Source organism: Onychostoma macrolepis, chromosome 02 (assembly GCF_012432095.1).
Source record: "Onychostoma macrolepis isolate SWU-2019 chromosome 02, ASM1243209v1, whole genome shotgun sequence".
In the NCBI taxonomy this organism is placed as follows: domain Eukaryota; kingdom Metazoa; phylum Chordata; class Actinopteri; order Cypriniformes; family Cyprinidae; genus Onychostoma; species Onychostoma macrolepis.
The window spans coordinates 19,105,556-19,127,633 of NC_081156.1; the positions used below are offsets into that span (position 1 = coordinate 19,105,556).

General features: G+C 36.1%; 1 protein-coding gene across 10 annotated transcripts in view; it reads left to right on the plus strand.

The window, feature by feature from the left end:
• dlgap1a (discs, large (Drosophila) homolog-associated protein 1a) overlaps window positions 1–22,078 on the plus strand; it is a 123,384-nt gene that overhangs the window by 10,556 nt on the left and 90,750 nt on the right. For 6 of the 10 annotated variants that reach the window (XR_009266017.1, XM_058799822.1, XM_058744344.1 and 3 more), the window contains exon 3: window positions 6,323–6,586. The exons of 3 other annotated variants lie outside the window; for them this stretch is intronic. The gene's annotated coding sequence lies outside the window, so the exon portion shown is untranslated. Of the gene's footprint in view, window positions 1–1,100; window positions 1,162–6,322; window positions 6,587–22,078 lie in introns of those variants that run through there. One more of the 10 variants, XM_058799860.1, reaches the window with a different exon arrangement.

A 22,078-nucleotide genomic window follows, 5' to 3' on the forward strand; every position in this document is an offset into this window, starting at 1 on the left:
TGAGTTTCAGTAGAGCACATGTTAAGGCTTTTACACAGCAGAAATAAACATGACAACAGCCACTATAGATTATAAATATAAGATAATACACACACGATTACGATAGATATGGTCTGTATGTGATTTTCTTGAGAATGTTTATGTCTGAAATGCTAATTTGTGCAGCGATATAAAAGGCTATAAATAGCATATCTTAACAACAGTAAACGACCAAATTCCACATGTGATCACAAAAGGAAGTTATAACAAACACTCGATGGTGGTTTGAAGTGAGTCCTGAGTAAAAGTGTACTATTAATCTCATAAATTGTCTTATGAAGCATGTTAGCTCTAATACGGCTGCAGAACAGGTCCAATTCTTCTTCATAATGCATTTTGTCACAATACTTCACGTAAGGTCGCAAGAAAATGTTTTGTTGTATTTATTTAGAAATACTTTTGATAATAGTTGGGTAAATGTATGCTGGGATTGAAGCGATGTGGCTTGGTAAACGTTTTATCGCCAGTTTAAAGGTTGATTTATGGCTGAATAAAAACAAAAGAATAATGATAAAAGAATAATAAGGATTATGTCTCATACCTGCAGAAGTGTGAAAGGTTCTGTTTCCTTAAACTAGTTTGTCATGCATTTCTTTTTCAACACATTTACAGGTAAATCCTGGTATTTTAAATTTGCGATTAATCATGATTAATCACAGTCCATGACTGTGATTAACGCTATTAATTTTTTAATCGATTGACAGCACTAATATATATATATATATATATATATATATGTATGTGTGTGTATGTGTGTGTGTGTATGTGTATATATATATATATATATATATATATATATATATATATATATATATATATATGGGTATGGGTATTTGTTGCTTTTGTTTCAAGGTAAACATTTGTAAAACTTTATATGCCAGTGAAAGCAATTATGCAGTTGTTCCTGGAAAGGTTTCTGAGCTTATACCTGAGTGCAGTTAGCTATTAAGGGTCATGTATTAGACGAGTAGTGAATCTTTGCCAGCTGAACCTGTTTCTTGACCAGGAAGTGACACTTCCAACAGAGGGGAGGTGGAGAGATGGGTCATCTCACCAGATGGCCACAGCAGGAAAAGGGGCTCAATGAGGGGCTCTTACTTTGACAAGACAATTACAGCGTCAGTGAGTCTGAAATGAGTCACCTTTTTGCATTGATGCTGTTTCCTTGGATCCTCAGAAGTGATACTTTCTTGGTACACCAGTGATTTTCAAAATAACATGTTTAGTGATAATAATTAAATAAACAAAAACACAGAATTTGGCTATAAAAACACCTTTATAAATGTTTCAGCTGTTCGGTTTTCAACCTCTCAAGTTGTGGACATTCACCACATACCACTAGATATGATGTTTATAATGAAATACTATGCAGATAAATACAGATTTCTTTGACAGCTCCAAAATTAGCATTGCTTTGTACAGAATGCCTTAGTAACATTTACATACAGAAATTTTTAACCAACATGTGTGATCCGTTCAGTTTAACTGAATGAACTGGGTCAAAATGTAATGGTGTAGTTTAGAGAACAATGTTTGCTGTGTGCTGTGTTTAAATTTTACATCTGTCTGTGTTTAAATTGTACCTACTAAGGGCTTGCCGTGAGCCGAGACTTTAGTAGTTCATCATTTTAATTGTTCAGCCTGACAGCCTTAAGATTACACGTAGATTAAAGATGCATTCCTCTGAAATGCATGGTCGTTGTGCACCTGCTTCATTGTGACATGGATACAGATGTGTTTTTGTGTTATCAGCATGTTACTTAGTTAGTTACATTTTGTTTGTTTAAATTTGAACGTTTTGGGTTAGCTGGACAATGTCAGTACAATAAGCTTAGACTGGTTGTCTATATTGATTGATATAACAGATGTATTGGTGTCAGATCTGTAATTGGAAAAGGACGGTTTTTATTTTAAAGTGCTTGTATGCCTTTCCAAATGTTTGTTATATGGATTCGAGTTAATGAATTCCTGTTTCACCAGCCTCACTGTATAGAGTTAATGAGACTTGTGTGATAATGAATGGCCTCTGCTTTAATCTTTGTTACATTGGCCCCCTTTGTAAGATCTCTCCATGAATTGCCAAAGACAGCGTATTGTTATGAATATGTACTTCTACATAAAGGAAAATGGGCCTCGCCTTTATTCATTATCATAAGTTTAAGTTTAATGATTAATATTAGTGTTAAAGACCTCATAATATGAGGTGTGTAAAGATGTAATCTTTAATATTTGAATATATGCATTATTGCTGACATGTCTCCACACCGGAATTGACATCTGTTTTTTTTTCCCCTATTGTTTGAAGTAAAGTATTGCTAATATCTGAGTTTATTTACATTGACAGTCTCAAAATTATGTGATTTTAAATTGAAAGATGTGCGTTTATGGATGCATATTTGCTTGTAGTATTTTAAAGGAATAGTTCACCTAAAAATGAAATTTAGCATGGCATGCTCCACAGTGAGTGAGTGCATTCAGAATAAGAGTCCAAACAGCTGATAAAACATCATGAAATCCTGGCCTGAGATTTTGGCCATAAAAAAGGATGAATGGGTTTTCATTGTTAAATTTAGATATTAGAAGGGAATATTTAGAGAATTGAGACATGCTTTTTGTACTAATGTCAAAGAGCAGTCTGTCTCTATAGCACTCCTACGATCATTAATGTAAAAAACCCCCCAAAAAAACAGATGTTGCCATGGTGGCGTATATATTGATTCAATCTTGGGATACCAGCTGTGCCCCCCTATCATTATAGATCTCATTCTGTCATTCGAGTGATGAGGGAGATGCAGGCTCTCTTATGAACTACAGTGAAATTTCTCATGAAATTATTACACAGATTCTGTGTGTTCTGAGGCTTGCAGAAAAGCCAGCTTTTGTTTCGCAAGGGCATTCAGAGGGCTATACGCCCCCTCGGCAGAGGTTTCTGGCATCCTGAGGGTGGAGAATAATGGAAATGATAAAGACCCCTTTCTTCATTTTAAATGTCAACAGAGTAATCGACTACACGTTCTGACTGCCCAATTCTCCTAGTCCTTGGCTCACACCATAAATGCACGAGTGCCGTTATTGAAACTCAAGATATTCTTCATAAGAAATCAATTGGGGTGCTCTTTCTGTGAAAGTAGACAGTAGACTTCAGAAAGACCAAAAGCAGTACTATCATGTGAGATTATTTTACATTGCTTTTGCATTTGTCTCCTTACAGAAAACAAGAATTTGTGACATTCTGCAAAACTTTGAATGTGTCCAGTTTTATCAGATGTCTTGTAGTAGTTAATTATGTATGCCAGTGTAACGTGCACCATTGAACCCAATAAACCAAATGCTGGTGTCATAAACTCTTATGAAACAGTGTTATTTATGCAGTATTATAGTATTTAGTAATATTTTGATTTATATTTTCAGTTTCCATTTTAATTTGTTTCTATTTAGGTTTATTTTTATTTCAGTTATAGTTTTTGCATTTGTAGTATTTCAATTTAAACACTTTATTTTAATTATTTCAGTTTTTTCCTCTATTTATATTGTATTTTATTTTAACTTTTATTTAGTGTTTGTTAACAATGTCATTACTGTTATTAGCCTGGTTTTGTGAGTCATTCAAAAACATTCACAAAACTTGTCAGTAGAGCGTTAGTAGTGATGCTGTCCTGAACATTCATCAAAGTCTGACGCGGAAGAGAAGAAATTGTTGAATAAAGTCGTTATTTTTGTTTTCTTTGCGCATTCTAAATATTCTTGTAGCTTCATAAAATTTAAGGTTGAACAACTGATGTCACATGGATTATTTTAATGATGTCCTTACTACGTTATGACTGTTTAGTTTTATATTTGGTGTATAATAATAGAAAATTCCGTCATTAATTACTCACCCTGGTGTCATTCCAAACCCGTAAGACCTTTGTTTATCAGTGGAACACTTCATAGAAAGTAATGGAACTACCACTTTCAAGGCCCAGAAGCGTAGTAAGCACATTGTTAAAATAGTCCATGTTACATCAGTGGTTCGAGAATACATTTTGTTCCAGAATTCGGTTATCGGTTTCTTTGTAAAAAAAAATTCTCGTAGCTTCGTAAAATTACGAATGTCACATGGACTGTTTACCGATGTCCTTGCTACGTTTCTGAGCCTTGATCGTGGTAATATCATTGCTGTCTATGGAGGATCAGAGACCTCTCAGATTCCATCAAAAATATCTTAATTTGTGTTCCGAAGATGAACAAAGGTCTTATGGGTTTGGAACGACATGAGGGTGAGTAATTAATGACAGAATTTTCATCTTTGGGTGAACTAACCCTTTAACCTAAACATTGTATAACAAAAACATAAAAATCATGTCTACAGGTTTTCATAGACAACTTAGGAAGTCAGGGAAGGTGTCATTTCTTTAAAATTTCTTTACTGTGCCCACATAATAAAAAACAGTTATATTAAAACATATTAATAATAATCTGATCAAATATGTGCTATGACTCTTTTAAAATGGTCATATGATTCCAAGACATTTTGTGAAACTTGTCTCAGTGAGTTAGTGACAGTTTTAGACGTGACTAGAATGACACTGTCTGGACCCTTCCCTCGCCGTTGTGGGTAAAAATATGATTGGTTGAAGAAGGCGGCAGCGCAGTGGGTCGCAGCAGGCCACTTGGGCAGATCCAGGAGGCTTAAATGTGCACACACAGATCAAGAGTGGCTGGGGTGGCACAAAAGACAGTGGGAGATGCAGAGAAATGCGATGATGTAAGTGGAATAATCTAGCACTAACTGGGCCACTGCAGACAGAAGCATGGTGGGGTGGGGGAGCCCTCACATTGGGGAAGAACTAGATGCTGTCACAGTAACTAGAAGGAAGAGAGTGGGGGAAAAGGAGGGAAAGTGAGCGAGGGATGAGGAGGAGTAGAGGATGCTATGCTCCACATATGCTGAAAAACTACGGACATGCAGTTATATATTGCATTCAAAGAAGATGGACCCTGACTGTCTCTTTGCTGTGCTTTATTCCTTATTTTGTTCCCTCTGCAGGGTGAGATATGAAGTGTTAAAATGCCATCAGACAGTTCTGTGGATTTAGGAGGCAGCAAAGCCCAGACATTATGGGCAAGCTGATCTCTCTCTGGAAGATTCAGTTCGTCACTTACCTACACACACTTTAACTAAACTTTGGTTTGACTGGGTCTTCCTTGTTGGCAGAGGAGTAGTGTTTTAAATAATGTTTTTTTTTAATCTAGAGAAACATTGTATAGGACTTTTATCAAATACAACCAATTCCACCAAATATATATATATATATATATATATATATATATATATATATATATATATATATATATATCCATTTTTAAAGATACTGTACACTGGAGTTTAGAAGTTTGCATCTGTAGCTTTATTCAGAAGTTTGTAGTCAGCTTTTTTTTTTTTTGGAAATAAATTAAATGGATGGTTCACCTAAAAATGAAAGAAGGTATTTTGAAGAATGTTGGTAACCAAACAGTTGCTAGTAGCCACTGACTTTCGTAGTATGAAAAAGAATATACTATGAAAGTCTATGGCTACCTGTTTGTTTACCAACATTTATTCAAATGCCATCTTCAACATAAGAAATTCATAAAGGTTTGGAAGAATGTGAGGGTGAGTAAATGATGACAAAATTTTCATTTTGGGGTGATCTAAACCTTTTATTTATCTGGCACACATTAAATTGATCAAAAGTGACAAACAGTTATAATGTTGAAAAAGATTTCTGTTTCAAATAAATGCAAATACATTCCTCTGTACTTTTTATTCATCAAAGAAACCTGAAAAAAGAATCCGAGTTCCCACGAAAATATTAAGCGCACAACTGTTTTCAACATTGATAATAAAAAAATTAAAAAAAGATTCTTGAGACAAAATCAGCATATTAGAATGATTTCTGAATGATCATGTGACACTAAAGAGTAAAGACTAAATTCAGCTTGTTCATCAGAGGAATAAATTACATGAAATGTAAATGAATGAAAAATGAAAATTGTAACAATACAGATGATACTAATAAATGAGTTATTATGTCTTCGTCGATTTAATGAAAAAGGAAAATATAAAAATTCTATACTATTTTATTTAAATAAATGAAATGAAAAACATAATGAAAACTAACATTAGTCGTTTAAAATTGGCTAATACTGTCTTGGTATTGACCTGTTTTTTGTTACCAAAATTGTCCGATAGCCATTATTACTGAATTTCAAATCCCAGAGTTTCAACTTTTGAACCCCAATGTACTTCTCTGCTTTTCAGGATCAAAGATTGTGTTTTCCTGAAACATCTGCCAGCTTGATCAGCGTTAGTCCCAAACACAATTTATTCACAGCCAGAAGTGTTCCCATGAACGCTTTAGGATTTCCCCGAACTAATCAGAGACGTCCCTGGTTCCCACTGTTATTGTGTAGCTCATAACGGCAGGATTCGAGAGCAGCAGACTAGAGGAATGAGAGGCAGATCAAGCAGGAGATCCCTCAAGCCTCTAATCACAGCACATCCAGGCCTACTGAGGGATGCTGGGTAATTGTATTGCCAGGACAGCATGCCATTGTGCAATGCTTTATGTAAACTTTAATGTTTTTACCTTATTGTAGACCGTGGATTAAATGGTCATGCTATTACTGTAAATGTTGAGTAAGGGACTATTTAATGTTGACAGACTTAATCCCTGTTAAAATGCTAAAAGGTTAAATAGTGCAGCCTTTGTTAGATTAAGATCTGCTCTGCACTGCTGTTGTTGTACAAATATCTTACTGGACAAAGATTTGCATCTTTTATTCATAATCTAGGTCACATTGGGATTAAATACAGTCTATTCAGGGGTCATCTCTCCCAAGGAGCTTGAAACAATCATTTTCAATCAATCATTTGAGATTTTTTACTTATCTCTCCCTCAGAACCGCATGTGGCAGAACCCATCACATTTTAATAATGATCAACTTTAACTCTCAAAGCAGGTATCATTCTAGCTTTGTATTGAACACGTATACATATTAAATGTCTTTGTAATACTTATAGACACATTTTGACTGACTTGTTTTCCTCTGTGAGGCATATGCTAGCATTTAGATGCAGACCCCATGCAAGCATGTAAGGTTTTCAGCAGAAGTCACATGACTGTGTAGCAGAATATCAAAGGCTGGATGACATTTGTGGGCTGTGAGCTGAAAGGTCAGATTGAATGCAACTCTTTCCCCCAGTGTTGTGAATTAGTGTGCTTGGAGAGCGACTGAGTGCATTGGGCCCTGGTGGCCAAAGACATTTTTGTTTTCTCTCTTTGTTGACATTTTTGTCAATAGGAATGTTTACATGCTGTAATTTTCATCAATCTGATTGAGCAGGATCTGTAAGGTAACATAAAATGTTTAGGAAAAAGTTAGCATGAAGGCCCATCAATAACCCTGAATGAGATTAGATCTTATCATTCTAGATCTTAGCATAAAAGTGCTCTGGTAAACATTTTTAATCTTTTTCAAAATTAACAATATTTTTTGAAGGATTTAAAATTGAAGCACAGTGTTATTGTGTTGAGTACATCTCATTGAAGCCTTGAACATGTGATCAGGAGACAGTAATAGAGGTTTCTCTTTAAAACTGCAGCTCAATGGACTTTGTCTCAGATGTTTCTAGTTGATATTAAGTGTTTAGAGCTGAGATGGGTCCGTTTCCCAGGAGAACAGTCTTAAGCAAAAATCTCCATTTGTTTTTCATTTTATCATATCACTCTCTGTGAAAAACAATTAAGAGACAATAGATCTAATTTGTTTTTGTTTGTTTTTTCTTCTTCTTTTTCTTTTTAGTGAGATCATGTATTTGGGGTTAACATGGTCGACTAACTAACTAGTCATGTTTGAAAAATAGCTTGGGCAATTTTTTCCAATAAGTATATAATTTTAAAAGGATATACACTACCATCCAAAATTTGGGATTGGTAAAATATTTGTTAACTCTTTTACTCACCAAGTTGCATTTATTTGATTAAATATACAGTTCAAAAGTAATATTGAGAAATATGAATACAGTTTAAAATAACTGTAATGTAATTAATGAAATGTAATTTATTCCTGTGATGAAAATTCAGTGTCACGTGATCCTTCAGAAATCATTCCAATATGCTGATTTGCTGCGTAAACAATATTGCTTATTATTATCAATGTTGAAAACAGTTGTGCTGCTTAATATTTTTGTAGGAACTGTTATTTGTTCAGGGTTCTTGGATGAATAGAAAGTTCAAAAGAACAGCATTTATTTGAAATAGAAATCCTTTGTAAGATTTTAAAAGTCTTTACTGTCACTCAGTCTGTAAGAGCCTTGACATTTATGATGGCTGAGTTAGACTTTATATGGAGGACTTTGTAGAAGTGAATAATTTCATTTTACTTCCTTCCTTACAGATTTGTGAAGGATAGACCTTTTTCACACAAATGACAGGGAGCAATGTTAAAATTGCATCCAGACCCAGCTTTAAATGTTGGATATTTAGTAATCGTTTACTCTTATAGTTCATGACATTCTTAAACACAAATATTGAGACTTTTCTAAGTGTGAATGAAGACTCTGCATCCCGGGGGTAATTTTGGGAATCACTGAAGGCTTACTTAAGAGGCCTAATTATTGTCTGCTCCTCTGGCAAAAAGAAAAAAAAAATCAGTGTCTACTATATTCTCGAAGGAGTAGGAATAGTCCTTATCTAAAGATGATTCTGTGCTTAAAAGATTAAGCACGTTGAAGCCGTGAGGGAGAATGACATTCTTACTAGCAGAGAGCCAAAAGAATCAAACAATACTAGTATGAGAATGGGGATAAAATAGAAAAAGCGCTCACTTGACAAATGCACAGAGAAAATTCTCAATTCTTTTTTTCTTTTTTTTTCAGATCTAGAACATATAGTTGGGAGTTTATACAATTTTAAAGATTATAGCAGAATCTACAGGACAGAAATCAGTGTGAACACTTTCCATTTTTAATTAATTACTTGACAAAGGTGGAAAGATGAGATTCTCTTTCCATATTATAGTTTGGTTATGTGAACAGTATTCAAATTTTTATATTAGTTTTAGGGAAGTCGTGGCCTAATGGTTAGAGAGTCGGACTCGTAACCCAAAGGTTAGGATGGGTTAAATGCAGAGCACTAATTCAGAGTATGGGTTACCATACTTGGCCACATGTCACGTCACCTTTTATCTGAACAAAGTTCTTCTTGGTTTAGAGGCGTAGAGGTGTAGATGGACTCCCCTCTAGATTTGTTTGGAAAGGGAACATACTACAGGTTAAGCTGAAATCTCAGCACAGCCCATTCTGTAAAAGAGGGCTGCAGTTCCCCAATTTCTGTTATTTTACTGTGCAGTCCAGATAAGAGCTGGATGGATTTGGCAAGCAGAATATGCTGACTCTCCTGTATGGCAACGCTTAGAAGAATCGCAAATTGAAGGTGCCCTTCTTGCTGCTGCACCATTTATTCCCCTGAGTTACTGAGTAGAAAGCTACTGCCAATCCATTATTATTGCTTGTAAGGTTTGGACGGATATCAAGAAAAAGTTCAATTGTAAGCAAACTCTGTTTACAGTAGATCTATTCCATTTGATATTCATTGTATTCTTACAGATGGAATAGATCAAGCGGTTTTATCTCTTACCTACATAGAAAAACAGAACAACTTTTATTTTTTTAAATTTATTTGTTAATTATTATTTATTTTTTTCCTTTTCGTATTCATTTTGGTTGATTGAAGTTTTAAGCTATATTTATATTATTTATTTAGTTCATAAGTTAGTCAGTTTTTTATTGATTTTAGTCAGTTAGTTACTTAAAGTTTTTATTCAACTCTTTTTTTTTAGTTACACTCTAAAAAATGCTGGGTTAAAAACAACCCAAGTTGGGTTAAGTATGGACAAAACCCAGTAATTGGATTGTTTTGACCCAGCAGTTGGGTTAAATGTTTGGCCCAACTTGGGTAGTTATATTTAATTCAACTGTTGTTTAAAATTACTATATTTCTTGCTTAAAATTAACCAAAATAATTAGGAAATTAATGTTTAACAAATGAACATATTATAAATAATAATGAAATAATAAAAATGTATTAAATTGCTTACTAATAAATGTTCACATTTTGATTATTACTGATGCCTTTAGTAATTAGCCTATGTGTCTAATTTTTAATTTCTGAAGTATTTTGGGTTCATTTTAAGCCAGCCATAAGCCCTATTTGGACGGGACTAGTTTTACAGGGGGTCGTTAGAGAAATTTGTGTTTCACAGACGTACTTGGTGATTTTAATCTGCCACGTCTGTGTTTTTCTCACACAACCTCTGTAATAATTCCAGAGCAAATTACCTACTGTTTTTCAGCAAACTCAGTGATCCTCTGAGAAAACTAATCCCGTCCGAATGCGAATGTCTGTGTTTGCCAGCGATTTCCTTGTGTGTTTTGGCCAACGTGAATTACCGTAGACGTTCTTACCGTGTGCATGTTTGATATAAAAAAGAAGAAAAAACAAAACAAAAACAATAATAAAATCAAGAGCCAGATCACGTAAAACTGTTAAGACTGGCTATTGTAATATCAGCATCAGGTAAGATATCTCACGTTCATTTCTGCACTCAATTACATAATGTTTTAATTACATATGTACCTTTGTGAAAATCAAACATGGGTTTACTACAAATAAATAAAAAAATAAAATAGTTAAACTAAAGTAACCACACATTAACATGGTTTTGCTATACTAGCCATTTAGCGACACCATGGTATTTGTAGTAAAACTGTGATTATACTAATGGTAATCAATCCAAATGACTATACGCAATGCACACATACAGAGCACGTGATCTCTGCGATGCCAAGATGTACAAAACAGACCCTCCCACTTCTGTAATAAACACGGAGAAATCTTAGTGTAGAATAGTAGAATAGTTATAATGCTCCAAAAAAAAAAAAAAACCTGATATTACATCTGAATGTGGATTTGCTGCCTTTTGTTGCGACCACAGAGATTACAACTCTGATGTGGCATCAAATTTTGCTTTGCGAAAGCAGGAATGCATCAACAGGGCAACAAAACAACCTCGACAGCCCAGCTCAAACCGAAAACCTCTGTAGCATTTTCAATTAAAAACTTGAAGAGCTGCCAGCTTGCAATGATTCCATTAGCGCCGGTTCTGGCGTGGAAGTGTAATGAATGTGGCCTGGCACGGTTGCATCGGTGCTGTTATATTAAAAATAGTTACATCACAATGAAGCTACGGGGTGCGTGAATCATTAAACGGAAGTTAGCATGTCTTGCGTGTGTCTAAAGAAAACTCTACAGCTTCCTGCTGTTTTCGTATTCATCGTTGTCATTATGACGGAGTGTAATTGCTTGAGATAGAACAGCAGATTTGCTTTGCTCCAGGCCCACACACTTGCACACTGGGCTTGTGTGACTCACTCAGGCGTCCAGAGGTGAGGAGGAGGTCTTGTGGGGTCATAGGAAAAGCTCGGCAGGCGTGCCGCTGTGGGATTTAAGTGTAACACAGGCTTTGGGTCGTTACTGCTCTAAATGAACGACTTCTTATGTGTGTGCTTGGAGGGAGTGTCTTTTACTTAATTAAAGCGATGTTTGTGTGTATGTCATTATGCTTTGGAATTCTTATGTGTGCTGTCCCTTTAAGCTGATGTATCTGGGCTTCTTAGATGAGACTAAAGGGTTGAACTAGGGTCACAGGGCTTGTGTGGTCACGCTTCCTAATTAGGGAGAATAAAAGCCAAGCCTCGATTAGCAAGAGACTGAGCTGAAGGCAAAGTATCTGATTTGTGGCTAAGGTGAGGGGGCATAATTTTATCTCAGAATTGGTGGACAAAACTGTGAGGCCTGTGTATGTGGTGCTACTTTTAGTGTGTGCAATATTTCAGAAGCTGTTAGTAAAGAAACTTTAGCTCCTTATGGAAAACTATTTTCTGAAGTCTTTAACAAAGCGACAAGTGATTCAAGCATCTTTTATATTTTATGCTCTGTGTGTATTTGTTTTGTCTTTATATCTTAGTTTTTGCCTAATAAGTGTTACAAGTGGGACTGCACAATTTGGCCAACAATTCATATGCTATTAATCTGTGATATATTGCAATTGTGTACGTTTTTCAAATCTCTTATTGCTGCTGCATAGAAATTTAGATCAAAAGCACAAAAAGACCTGTAATCACATTGAAATATGATATGCAAAAATTATTAATAATAATAATAAATTCTGTTATATTATAATTTATTATACAAATAAAATGTTCTATTATGTATTCTGTTTGTATATATCTAATTGTATTTTATAATAAATATATCTTTTATTATTAGTGGTTAGCTGATATTGATTTTTTTAAATTATGTATTCATTTATTATTAATATTGCACTAAAATATCAAATATTGCATGATTTAATTTAAAGATAGTAAAAACACAAGCAATTGCTGAAATTAAATTTAAATTTATTTTACAGAATATTTACTAATAATTAGAAAATGTTTGTGAATGATTAAATATGAAAAAATGTTTAACTTGACAAAAAATATCTGTATAAATAAAAAGTTCTATTTAAATGGCAACTGCTTGAATCTTTCTGTATTCTATTATAGTATATTTCACAAAGAATATTTAAAAATAAGAATAAAAAGTAAGTAAACACTGTAACTAAAAGTGCACTCAGTAAACTAAGCCTGTCTACTGGGAATTTTATTTTATTTTATTTATTTTTTTTTTTTCAAATAAAAACATGCAGTACATACTGAATATGACATGGGGTCTTATAAGGGGCCATTCACACAGAACGCGTCTTTGCGTCTAAAAACACAAGACGCAGCACTCGGGTATGATTTTAAAAAAGCACAGTGCAGAGCGCTTCCTCCGCCATGTTGCAGCAAATTCTTTGGTTGCAGTCAAATAAAACAGTTGTCATGCCAACTTGCTACTGTAAACAGAAGCTTGCAACGCTTGCCCCGCTTCCGAGTTCTTCTGATTGGCCCACTGCTTTGGAACTGACATTGATGAGCGACGCTGTGTGTAAAAGTTGAAATTCTTTTAACTTGACACGGCATCTTAAAAATGCAGCACTCATGTGCGAGGCACTGCAAAAGACGCGAGACACGAGCGTAACAGTCATGCACGTCCATCAAGCACGTGTTTACATTGTTTACAAAAACAATGGAAAAGTAGCGCATTGGAATGGAAAAACGCGTTCTGTGAATGGCCCCTAACTGCTGCATTAATTTGAAATCAAATATTTAAAGTTTGAGGGAACTTTTTAACCTCGTGCGTGTCCAGTGACAGAACACTCCTGTCCAAATCCAATTTGCAGAGAAAGGGTTCCCGGGTGCTGGAATTTTCAGCGCAATCAAAATAAAAGTCCCATTTCCAAATAGAAAAACCTATTCGCGATGCCGATAATAAAAAATTGCAAATGTCAGCCAATATATATGGACCTTGGATGGATGGATCAGAATATATTGATAAATATAGGATATATAGAGCATTTTCAGCCTTTTCACTTACAGTGTGAAGTGTGAATAGGCAAATTGCTTGTCACCAGAATCTTGTTGCATAGAATCGTTTGGACAGAGTATTTGTTCAATTGTAGTGAAGATCCCACAGGCTTGGCCTCCTTCTGAAGTAATAAAAGTAGTAATTCTTATGCAGAGGCTGTAGAGGAAGTCTGTGTGCGCCAGCAGTGATGATGTGCTGGAAGGCTGGCGTCAGTGAGGTGCCAGTCTGCACACCCACTCGGTGGCCACCCCCGGCACTGCGCTCTGTTACTCATCTCTAACTGCTGGAAAACCAATCTCATTCAGCCTCTACAGTTATTTACGTGTCCACAGTCGTACTTACCCGAGCATAGCACCCTGTAATGGAATTATCCATGTATTAATGTGATCATACCTTGGTACAGTATGATTACCATATTTATATGTCATGATATTTAAAAGGTACCTTCAAGGAGTCGAGTTTTGGCTGGTTGTCATGGTCTAATTCACCTCTGTTGGTAAATGTCAAAATAAATGTATAATGACAGTTTCACTTTCCCAAAAACATACATGTACTCTATCGTTACTAATTTTTTTTCCCAGCAAGAATGCAAACAATCAAAAATTACTTTTTCTTAATAAATGCCTTTCTTTTTAACCTTCTTTTCATCAAAGAATTCTGAAAAAAATGTATATTGGTTTTAATATTAATAATATTAGGCCAACCAAACTGTTTTCAGCGTTGATAATAATAAGAAATGTTTCTTGAGCACCAAATCAGCATACACTGTAAAAAAAGCTGAGCCAACTTAAAATTTTAAGGCAACCAGCTTCAGCAGATTTTTGAGTTTTCTCAACTTGTCGTTTTAAGTTTATACAACAAAAATTTGAGAATCTCCCACATAAAAAAGTTGAGCAAACTCAAAAATCTGCTGAAGCTGGTAAAAAAAAAATTTTTTTTTAAGTTCACTCAACTTTTTTTTTTCTTTTTTTTTTTACAGTGTATTAGAATGATTCCTGAAGGATCAATGTGACACTGAAGACTGGAGTAAGGACAGCATAGGAACAAATTACATTTTTAAAATATATTAAAATAGAAGACAGTTATTGTAAATTGTAATAATATTTCACAATATTACTGTCCACTGTATTTTTAATCAAATAAATGCAGCATTGATGAGCATAATGCATCTAAGATGGCGCCGCACATGGCAGCCACAGTGCTTAGCTCTCCAGTGTTTGTACTGTTTTTGTTAGTTTTTCCTGTTTTTTGTTTCTCAAACACGATCAGTTTTACCAGGGATGAACTGCTGAACATTCGGGAGAACACACCACAAAACCATTTAACGGATTTCGATTATTCGGACGTTTTGCTGAACGTTGTAGTTGGCAGAGCAGCAGCGCTGGTCAAACGCTTCAGGATGCGCATGTGGGGGAAGCGAGCCGGTGTGCTCGTGAAGCTCAGACAGCGCGGATTTCGGATGCAGTTGCCTAGCATCCATCTGGCGAATCTCCGCTCTCTACCCTACAAAATGGACAAACTCCTTCTGCTCTCCCGGAAAAATAAGGATTTTTCAAACTCTCAGCCAGGTTTCCATGAAACACAGAGCAGCAATGACGCCATTCCGGACAGCGCGCTACATCTGCCGGGCTTTCAGCTGTTTAGAGCGGACTGCGACACAGAATCAACAGGGAAATCGCACGGCGGCGGGACATGCTTTTACATCAACGAAAGGTGGTGTACAGATGTAACTGTGTTAAAGAAGATGTGCTGTTCAGACCTAGAAGCTCTCTTCATTAACTGTAAGCCATTCCATTCGCTGCGGGAGTTTTGCTCATTCATTCTCGTGAGTGTTTACATTCCTCCGCAAGCGCACATGAGCTCAGCTTTACAGAAACTGACTGATCAGATAGTTTAGTTTACCTCATACCAACCTACAGGCAGAAACTGAAATCAGCTAAACCTGTATTAAGGACTGTAAAAAGATGGACTAATGAAGCAGAGCGGGATTTTCAAGCCTGCTTCCACCTCACTGATCGGACTGTTTTTGAAGCTGCTGCCACCGATCTGGACGAGCTCACAGAGACTATAACATCATATATCAGTGAGGATATGTGCATTCCTACCAGGTCTCATTTAACCTACAACAATGACAAACCATGGTTCACTGCAAAACTCAGACAGCTCCGTCAGGCCAAAGAAGATCCTCTACCCCCCTCCTGCACTGCAGATCAGTGAAGATGATGTGCGCCAGGTCTTAAGAAAGAACAAGAGAAGGAAGGCACCAGGCCCAGACGGTGTGACACCAGCCTGTCTGAAAACATGTGCTGACCAGCTGGCCCCCATCTTCACACAGATCTTCAACAGATCACTGGAGCTGTGCGAAGTCCCCTCATGCTTCAAACGCTCCACCATCATCCCCAGACCTGTGGCTGTAACGTTTGTGGCCATGAAATAATTTGAAAGACTGGTTTTGGCTTATCTGAAGGACATCACTGGACCCTTACTGGATCCCCTGCAGTTTGCCTACAGAGCAAACAGGTCTGTGGATGATGCAGTCAACATGGGTCTGCACTACATCCTGCAACATCTCGACAGACCAGTGACTTATGTGAGGATCCTGTTTGTAGACTTCAACACCATCATCCCATCACTCCTCCAGCCCAAATTAACTCAGCTATCTGTCCCCACCACTGTCTGTCAGTGGATCAACAGCTTTCTGACAGACAGGCAGCAGCTAGTAAAGCTTGGTAAATTCTCATCCAGCACCCGTACGATCAGCACTGGTGCCCCCAGGGTTGCGTCCTCTCCCCACTGCTCTTCTCCCTCTACACGAACGACTGTACATCTAAAGACCCCTCTGTCAAGCTCCTGAAGTTTGCAGATGACACCACAGTCATCGGCCTCATTCAGGACGGTGACGAGTCTGCTTACAGACAAGAGGTTGAGCAGCTGGCTGTCTGGTGCAGTCTTAACAACCTGCAGCTGAACACGCTCAAAACTGTGGAGATGATCGTGGACTTCAGGAGAAACCCCCCTGCTCTCCCCCCACTCACCATCATGAACAGCACTGTGACTGCAGTGGAGTCATTCAGATTCCTGGGCACCACAATTTCTTAGGACCTGAAGTGGGACAATCACATTGAGTCCATTGTGAAAAAGGCCCAGCAGAGGTTGTGCTTCCTTCGGCAGCTGAGGAAGTTCAACCTGCCACAGGAGCTGCTGAAACAATTCTACTCTGCCATCATTGAATCCGTCCTCTGAACTTCAACTGTCTGGTTCAGCTCAGCTACCAAATCTAACCTCAGAAGACTACAGAGGGTAGTCCAGACTGCTGAGCGAATCATTGGTACAACCCTCCCCACTCTCCAAGAACTGTACTCATCCAGAGTGAGCAAAAGGGCTGGCAAAATCACTCTGGACCCCTCACATCCAGCACACTCCCGCTTTGAACTGTTGCCATCTGGTCGATGCTACAGAGCTCTGAGCACCAGAACGGCCAGGCACAGGAACAGTTTCTTCCCTCAGGCAATCCATCTCATGAACAGTTGACAATAAACGTGGAACACACAACACTATTATACATTATTTACTTAACACACATACTTATTTAAATTTGCACATTTCATACCTGTACATACATAATTGTCTATATTATAGATTGTGTTTTTGCTATTTTGTACATTGTCTAGTTTGTATATTTGTATATTATTCTTTTTATTTTCTGTGTCCTGTCCTGTCGCTGTCATTCTGTTGCACTGTGGAGCTTCTGTCACTATAACAAATTTCTCGTATGTGTAAACATACCTGGCAATAAAGCTTATTCTCTCATTCTCTCTCTCATTAGAGACTTTCAAAAACATGAAAAAAAATCTCACATTACACAAATATTTCATTATATTGTATGAATGTTTTACCAGTGGTGTTTTTGGAAGACCTGTAAAATTATTAAATGCACTTAAAATAATTGTAGTATTCAAAAAGCATGAAACCATATCCTAAAACAATTATTATACCATGGTACCTTTTTTTCATCTTTTGACTTTTAGCAGATCTCATTCTTTTAACTAAATGACAAATTGCATTGTTCTGGTATAAATCTCCACTGAGAAATGTATTTAAATACTTCAGTCTTTGGCATTGTTTTTGTGCTTGAGTGTAGAGGCTGTATGTCCTTGTGTAACAGCGTTTGTGAGATTTGTCTGTTGGCTGAATGACACTGTTGTAGCCAGCGCAGTGCTCTTGTGAGCCTGCTCTAGTGACTGCTCTCTGTGAGAGGCCTCCATTTTCATCCTCATGCAGTTTTAGCTGAGAGGCCCATTGATCCTGAAATCACAGAACACTTCCCTCTGGAGAGGTCGTGGGCCGGCTCTCTTTACACCTGTCATCGGTGCATGCAGACCATTTCACCATTAAGTAATTGAACTTTTAATATTTAAATAAGCATTTTTGTTATCTATTATGAATAGAGAAAACACTACTAGTGGAGTTATTATATATCCTGTAAATAATAGTATTTTTATTATATTTACATCTGTGTCTTGTCCTCTCATCCCATCTCATCCTGCTCTTTCCTCAGCTCGTTCAATAACCAGGCTTTCTTCTTTACCTCTTCCTCCTGATCCTCTTCTCTTTCTCTTCATAATTAGCTAGTGTTGGGTATTGTTTGAAATGTATCAATTCCGATTCCGATTCTACTTATTGATTTCTATTCTCAACGATTCCCAGTTTCAAACATTTAGATATCAAACATATTTATTCTGTCTCTTTTTGCAAAACTCTCTAATTTCTGCTGAATACCATGAACAAAAATCATCTGGCTACATAAAAACTGGACTCGTTTAAGAGCTGTTTGTGTGAAAAATAGAGCTGCATGATTCTGGATAAATTGAGGCACTTTTTTTAATGGAGGTTGTAGTTCGCTCACAATTATGAAGAAAAAACATTAGACAACAAAACAAAATCTCATGGAATTTATGAATGGAATGATTCAATGACTCACTCAAGATAATCTTGAGTGAGTCATTGAATCATTCCATTCATAAAGTAAACTTGTTTCATTACTGGATGAATCAGAATGATTCATGAATTATTAAAATATAAGTACATTTTTAACTGCCCCTTTTCGGCAAAAAACTAAACAAAAACAAAACAAAGATGCACACAAGAATTAATAGGTGGAATTGAAATTTAAATTTTACAACAAGTAGCCTATCTGGTTCCTGACCATAAGTATCCGATTCTGGAATTGGAAATGGTTTTCGATTCCCAACCCTATCTTTAACCCACTCCACCTTTTCTCAGTCCTTGATCACTTCTTTTTCTTCTGCTCATCTTTTTCCATGGTCTGGATTCCGTGACCCAGTTAATACACAGAATGTCATGGTAGTGTTTAGTAAACTGCATTGTCTAAGCTGTGTGCATTAGTACTTACCCAGCGGTTATCAGTATGATTATATTTGACAGTATACCATGTGTTTTTGAGGATATAGTGTACCTGTTGCTTTACGGTTAACCAGAACCTTGGATAAAAGCAATTATATTCTATTACAAATATGCAAATATTAATACAATTTAATATAGCTGTTTTCTATTTCAATATATTTTAAAATGTAGTTTATTCCTGTGATGGCAAAGCTGAATTTTCAGCAGCCATTACTCCAGTCTTCAAAGTCACATGATCCTTCAGAAATAATCTAATATGCAGTGTGTGTGTGTGTGTGTGTGTGTGTGTGTGTGTGTACAAACCCAGAATTGCAGCATTGCTTGTAATGAAATAGCAATGAATATGTAATGAAATGGTGCTAATGAGCAACAAGAAGGCATATGGATCATTTAAACCACTAAAGATCCAGCCACCTGACTATCTGACTGACTGCATGCTCCTTTGCAAATGATTCAGTTAAAATGATTTCTCTTTCCCTCTCTCACACACACACACACACACACACACACATACACACACACACATACGCATACTGTAGTTAGCTATAGCCTGCTGAAAAGTGAAGAACAAAGCACATGCAACTCTATCAGTGGTCCTCAGTGATGTGTTGATTGTGTTGAGGTTTCAAATTTGGGTTCACACCCGTGTCATTGTGTCAGAGAAATCCTGCCTGTGCTGTTTGTTTGAGATCCCATTGTTCTAGCTCATTGTACGTTATGATATTCCACATTCAGTACTATGTAAATATCAGTGTGAATATACAAGCATCAATAACTGCAAAGTAAACCACTTAGTAAGCCGATGAGCCAGTAGAGGTATTGCTGCTTTTCGTCTGTCTTTCATCTGTGTCACATGATCAGGCTGGGTGTCAGATGAACTGTGCAGTGCTGTGGGATCTGAGCTGCTTCACTGCAGACGCCTGGAATGAGGTTCAGAAAACGTGGGTGAGGCCTTACGCAAATTCTTATTTACTTAATATGCACAAGGAGACGGAGACTATATCTGTTACTGTTAACTGTGTTTCTAAGGACATGAATTTCACTGTGAAACTGCTTTGACGTAGCCTTGCTTTTTAGTAGCACTAGAATTACATGCTGACCGGCATGACATAGCAACATTGGCTCAACAAGGGTAAGTTTGAGAGCGACTTTATATGTTTGCTTGACCGATGGGGGAGTGTTCAGGGAAGCCCATTTGAATTTTTAATATTTTGTGACGCTAGTAGCTGAAGGGCGAAGTAAATAAAAACAAAAAATAAATTAAATAAATATATACAGTACTGTGCAAAAGTCTTAGGCCATTAGTATTTTTGCAACAAAAATGGTTTTAAGCCAGTTATTTCTTTTTTTGCTGTGTGTGTCAGTGTGTCAGTAGGAAATCAGTAGTATCAGTTTACATTTCCAAACATCCCTTTTGCCATTAATTGTAATAATCCAGTGAGATTTTTGTATGCACAAGACGTCTGTATGCACAAGGTTTCTTCAAGCGTCTTTGAGATGTTTATTCAGTTCTTTTGGATTTAGTCTGTCTCTTGTTTTTTTTTTTTTCTTTTTCTGATTCTGCATGTAATCTCATACAGACTGAATGATGGTGAGATGAGGTCTCTGTGTAGAGCACTGGCTGTTGTCAGACTCCTTGTGCATACAAAAATCTAACTGGATTATTAAATTTAATGTAAATAGGAACTGATATTTCCTACTCACACACTACAGCAAAAGGTAGAAATAACTGGCTTAAAACCATTTTTTTTGTTAGTGAAAATACTACTATTTCATATATATATATTAGTGGTGTCAAACGATTAATCGCGATTAATCACATCCAAAATAAAAGTTTTTGTTTACATAATATGTGTATGTGTACTGTGTATATTTATTATGTATATAAATACACACACATACAGTAAATATTTTTAAAATATTGACATGTATTTACATGTATATATTTATATTCTTATATTTTATATTATATATAAATACATTTAACATATAAACATAGCATTTTTTCATAAATATATACATGCACATGTTTGTATTGATCTATACATAATAAATACACAGTACACACACATATATTATGTAAACAAAACTTTTATTTTGGATGCGATTAATCGTTTGACAGCACTAATATATATATATATATATATATATATATATATATATATATATGTATGTGTGTGTGTGTGTGTGTGTGTGTGTGTGTATATATATATATATAATTCAGGGAGGGAGGTAGGCTACTTCAAAATAATTGAATGAATGAGTAAATATTTAAATACATGTTTATATACGTAGCAGACAATGTTATTTTACTAGTTTTTATTCATATTTTGATTTTGAATACATTTTCGTTTTTATTGAATTTTCATTAGTAATGAAAAGTTTTATCATTTTAATTTGAATGATAATAGCCCTGATACAAATAAGTATTCCTCTTCCTAAATACTCATATCATCTGTTTTTAGCCGTAACATTTCAAACAAATTAGCCTTTGAGGAAAAAGCCCCACAGATCTGTACAGATGATGCATGTTGCCAGACTTCTGCTGCCTGTAAAGTGAGGCGTGATATAACTCCAATGAACGCTGGCAGCTGTTTCGAATACCGTCTCTCAGTTTCTCTTTCACTCTCCCTCTCTGTCTCTCTCTCTGACCTACTGCACACTCCCCCCTTCCACTCAAAGACTAGTACAATAAAATGACAAACTAATTAACTTTAAAAATCAGCTATCTTTTGCTCTCAGGTTGCTGTTGCTAAATTTGATTAAGTTGGCACTATATGCAACATATAGAAAAGGTTACATTTTATGACTTTATCTCATCTATTCCCTAGAAACATTTCATTGTCCAAGTGGAAATATTAAAGGGATAGTCCACCAAAAAATGAAAATTCTGTCATCATTTTCTCACCCTCATGTTGATCAAAACATGTATGACTTTATTCTGAGGAACACAAAAGAAGATATTTCTAAGAATTTTGGTAACCAAACAGTTTTTATTCCCTTTGACATGTAATCCCCCCACCCCCAATTGAAGTCAATGCTAACCGGGATTGTTTAGTTGCCATCATTCTTCAAAATAT